The sequence below is a fragment of the Coregonus clupeaformis genome, chromosome 35 (genome assembly GCF_020615455.1).
Source record: "Coregonus clupeaformis isolate EN_2021a chromosome 35, ASM2061545v1, whole genome shotgun sequence".
Taxonomy (NCBI): domain Eukaryota; kingdom Metazoa; phylum Chordata; class Actinopteri; order Salmoniformes; family Salmonidae; genus Coregonus; species Coregonus clupeaformis.
In genome coordinates, this window is record NC_059226.1 from 27,149,816 (window position 1) to 27,155,142 (window position 5,327).

A 5,327-nucleotide genomic window follows, 5' to 3' on the forward strand; every position below is an offset into this window, starting at 1 on the left:
CCACACACTGACAACATGCTGGGGACACTCTGAACTCTCATCACTGCTCTAATATGTAAGGAGTCTGACTTCCTGGAGGTTTTACTTCATGTTTTATTAATAATGAGTCTGTATGTTTCTCTTTACTACATGTCATCTTCTTATTTCCCAGGTGTCAGTGGTGTGACTGTGGTGACACAGAAGCCTCCTGTTGTGACGGTGAGGAAAGGAGACACGGCCACTATGGACTGTAACCTGGGGACTGTTGAGAATAGTGCTACTCGTTGGTATAAACAGGTTCCAGGAGGAGTTCCTCAGTATGTTTTACAGTGGTACTACTATAATTGGACCTCTGTAAAATATGGCTCCGGTTTCTCCTCTCCTAAATTCACATCTAATCATCAGTCTATATCAGATTATCATTTGATTATTAATAATGTGGAGGAGGAAGACTCAGCAGTGGATCACTGTAAGACAAACGACTACTCTGTTGACGAGTGGGTATCACAGTGATATACACCATGACAAAAACAACCTCCCCAAATACACTCACTTCTGTTTTATGCGTGGCAGAGGGGTGAACTCTAAGAAACAGCAGTTGAAGTTGATCAGTCATTATCAGTCATTATTATAACAATATATACATGACAAATGGGAGATCTGGAAATGGAAGAATCATCCATCCCTACATGTCAAAAAGATCATAAGAAGACTGTAATCATCATCAAGTCAGACTGCATCATATAGATAGTGCTTTAACTGATGGATTCAAAAGGACCAGACACCAACAGCAGAATATGATGCTATACTATATACTATATACTGTTACTTCATAGAGAGAAACTCTAGAAAAGCCTGACATGTTTGTAGTGAGAGTGAAGCTCTGTCAAATGGGATGTTTCAGTTCCTGTTCTCTCAGTAGTTAGAGTGAAGCTTTGTCTAAATGGGATGTTTCAGTTCCTGTCCTCTTGTCACGCCCTGGCTCTGGGGACTCTAGTATGTTGAGCCAGGGTGTGAGGTTTCATGTGTGTTGGTTCTAGTTGTTGTATATCTATGTTGGCCAGGGTGGCTCCCAATCAGAGACGGCTGTAGCTCGTTGTCTCTGATTGGGAGTCATACTTAGGTAGCCGTTAGGCATTCATTCATTGTGGTTTCTTGTTCCGTGTTGGTTTGTGTATGTAACCAGGGACGTCACGTTTTCGTTTTGTTCGTGTGTTCATTATATAAATAAATATGTTCGCATTCAACGCTGCGCCTTGGTCCTCCTCTCTTAACGACGATCGTGACAGAAGAAACCACCAAGACTGGACCAAGCAGCGTGTCCAGGAGCCATCGCCAGGGAGATCTCTAGCAGATCTCCTTCGCCTCCTCGACTGGGTCAAGCCGGGTGAGGAAGAGAAGGGCTTGACATGGAAGCAGAAGGGCGAAAGGCTGGCGAGGGACATGGAGACCTGGTCCACGGGTAGGAGAGACGCCCAGAATTTTTTTAGGGGGGGGGGCTAACGCTGTGGACGACGGGCCAGCAGGAGACCGCGGCAGAGCGGCCCAGCGGGTTGGCAGAGGAGGCCGCCAGGTTACGGGGGCCACTGGTCGAAGAGGGGATGGAAGGTGTAGAGGCACGGCGAGAGGTACTGGGGTGTGTTACCAGTCCGGTCCGGCCCATTCCAGATCCCTGCGTAGGAACAGTGGTGTGTGTCCCCAGTACGGTCCGGCCTGTTCCTGCTCCCCGCACCAGGCCAATGGTGCGCGTCGTCAGCCCGGCTCGGCCCGTTCCTGCTCCCCGCACCAAGTCAGTGGTGCGCTTCCGTCAGCCCGGCTCGGCCCGTTCCTGCTCCCCGCACCAAGTCAGTGGTGCGCTTTGTCAGCCCGGCTCGGCCGTTCCTGCTCCCCGCACAAGTCAGTGGTGCGTTTGCGTCAGCCCGGTTCGGCCCGCTCCTGCTCCCCGCACCAAGTCAGGGTGCGTTTCGTCATCCGGCTCGGGCCGTTCCTGCTCCCCACACCAAGCCAGTGGTGTGCGTCGTCAGTCCGGCACAGCCCGTGCCTGTTCCACTGGTGCCTGGTTCAGCACGGGTCAGCTGCTTCACGCCGGAGCTAGAGCAATCCGCTCCACCAGTGTGCAGTCCAGCTCCGGTCAGCAGGGCCAGACCGGACCAGGGGTACTTTGGGGGGTTAGAGAGCGAGTGGGGATCATGCCCGGAGCCGGATCCGCCGCCAAGGCGGAGTGCCCACCGGTCCCTCCCCTGTAGTATTTGGTTGGCGCGGTCGGAGTCCGCGCCTTTAGGGGGGGTACTGTCACGCCCTGGCTCTGGGGACTCTAGTATGTTGAGCCAGGGTGTGAGGTTTCATGTGTGTTGGTTCTAGTTGTTGTATATCTATGTTGGCCAGGGTGGCTCCCAATCAGAGACGGCTGTAGCTCGTTGTCTCTGATTGGGAGTCATACTTAGGTAGCCGTTAGGCATTCATTCATTGTGGTTTCTTGTTCCGTGTTGGTTTGTGTATGTAACCAGGGACGTCACGTTTTCGTTTTGTTCGTGTGTTCATTATATAAATAAATATGTTCGCATTCAACGCTGCGCCTTGGTCCTCCTCTCTTAACGACGATCGTGACACCTCTCAGTAGTAAGAGTGAGGAGTTTTTTGTACGGCCGTGTATACAAACTGAAACACTGTGGTATTCGGACCAGGAACCAAGCTGATTGTTACTGGTGAGTACCCTTCTAATGTTTTAATCTACAGAATATGCTTTGTTTCTAATATAATGTTGGTCAGATATATATTTTTTTAAATGTTTTAATTCATGAAATGGAATTTATATTATATATTTACTGATTTAATATTTTGCACCTGCTTTAATCCTGTCTCGTATGTTGTTTGTAAATTATTTAGAAAACATTTTGACAGTGTGAATGCCTGCTATGTTCATGTTTTATCATGCATATCTTGTGTTTTTGTTGTCTATATAGATCCATGCAAAGGAGATATTTAATCTCCAGAAATGTTATCCAGTTCAATTTCTTAGACAAATATATATATATATTTATTTATTTTTATATTCCATTTGCTTGTGAATTATTTGTATTTTATATTTACAATGTGCACATTTCGTTCAGCTTTTAGCATTTGAGTCTTCCAAGACTGTGATGTAATTAATGTATCCAGAAATTGCTCTGTCTCTCTGCTCCATGGGAAAATCACATTTTAACACCGTATGATTACCTCTATCAATATAATTGTGAATATAATGAACAGCAGTTCTATATTTAATTGCTTCATCAGTTTCCTCTTAATGCAGGGTGTACTGGTAATGATACCAACATCTACTGAAATATAAACTGTTATCAAATCTGTTCCCTTCTCATCCCATCCATTGACTATTTTCTAATCTAGATGGAGATCTTTCTACACCTGCTGTGACCATGTTCCCTCCATCCACTGAAGACCTCAAGTCCAGCAGAGCAACACTAGTGTGTCTGGCCAGTAACCTGTCTCAGAGGTCCAAGGGGTTTGCAGATGTCAGCTGGATGTCTAACGGTGAATCAGTGACTGAATATGTTTCTACCAGTCCTGCTGAGCAGCAACCAGACAAAACCTTCAAGATCAGCAGCTATCTGACCATTCAGACTGCAGAGTGGGACAAGGACGTGGTGTTCACATGTAAAGTGTCATTGGGGTCAACATTCTCTGAGAAAGAGATCAGAAAGACTATTTGCAGTCTGTAAAGCAATAGTTTCAATATTTAATGAGGGCAGTTGGTAATTTATAGCTTTTAAGTGATGTTTTGATCATTGCTTTGCTGTCAAATATAGGAGTTAAAATCCAAACAACATGGGTGATATTTGGCTGATGTCTGGATGCAGCAGTGAATAGTATAACAATAACCAATGTAATGTCAAATAGTTGTTTAGGGTTGTTTCTCATGACAAGTTACTATTGATGCATTCACTGTACGAGCATCATGTTCTCTAAAACATAACATCTGAAATACTGTCATGATGAGTAGACCTCTCTACTATTGGGAAATGAGTTGAATTACTAATGATGCATAGAGGAAATGTTATAGCTTTGCTGTATTGTGGATATTCAATAAAGAGCATTGTAAAGAACAAGTGTTTGTATTTGAGCATGTTGATGAGCATCAGTGTTAGCAGCACTAAATGAGGGGGAATCAGGAGAATCATTGTTTAAATTGAACCAAGACAGAGGAGCCCAGAATCCTTACCAGGTTTACTATCATAACAAGGATTCTGACCAACCAGAGATGACCTAGCAGTTTACTGTAGCCTTACATTGAAGAGCATGTTGTTATTATGATATAAATGTAGGTAGAACTGTTCACAGCACTGAATTAGCTCTGATCAGTCCCTACACCCAAACGAGGGCATTGCGTTCATCCACCTCTGGCCTGCTGGCTCCCCTTCCTCTGCGGAAGCATAGTTCCCGCTCAGCCCAGTCAAAACTGTTCGCTGCTCTGGCACCCCAATGGTGGAACAAGCTCCCTCACGACGCCAGGACAGCGGAGTCACTCACCACCTTCCGGAGACATTTGAAACCCCACCTCTTTAAGGAATACCTGGGATAGGATAAAGTAATCCTTCTACCCCCCCCATAAAAAAAAAAAAAGAGAAAAAATAAATAAAATAAAATAAAATATTGTAAAGTGGTTATCCCACTGGCTATAGGGTAAATGCACCTATTTGTAAGTCGCTCTGGATAAGAGCGTCTGCTAAATGACGTAAATGTAAATGTAAATGAATTAGGGTGAATCTGGAAACTATTGAACCAAGATAGAGGAGGATGGAGGGATGTGGAGTGGAACGAGGGACCCTTGAAGACACGGAGGAGGGAGAGAAAGTGACAGAGAAAGAGAAGCATCCAGGTATTTCAGCCTAGAACACCGGCCTCCATGTTAACTTAGGATACAGGAATGAGAGGTCAGTGTTTAGCGAGTTTGAAGCTGCCATTATTACATGGTTTAAACTGTTCTCTATTATTAACATTAGATGTTGGAGTCAGTATCATTTCAGCATTAATAACAACTAATTGTTGTCTGGCCTTCACTTAGTCTCCTACTGACATCAATCCATTACTAAGTAAACACTCAACTCACTGAGGCCCTTTATCTACTTCCCCAGAGTCAGATGAAGATACCCATAGACTTCCAGCATCGGCTCACTAAACTACCTCTAACTGCCTTCATACTGCACACAGAGACATAAAAATGGTATGAACAAGTTCATCTGACACTGGGGAAGTATATAAATGGCCTCATTGCCAAAATCCCAAAGTATCCCTTTAAGTAGAAGTTAGGATTGGCCCCACATATAGCGTCATGTCATGCTGTGTTTCAC

General features: G+C 44.9%; 1 pseudogene; it reads left to right on the forward strand.

Annotated features, from left to right (window-relative positions):
• LOC121551472 lies at positions 1–4,085 on the forward strand (annotated as a pseudogene).
• The last annotated feature ends 1,242 nt before the right edge of the window (positions 4,086–5,327 follow it).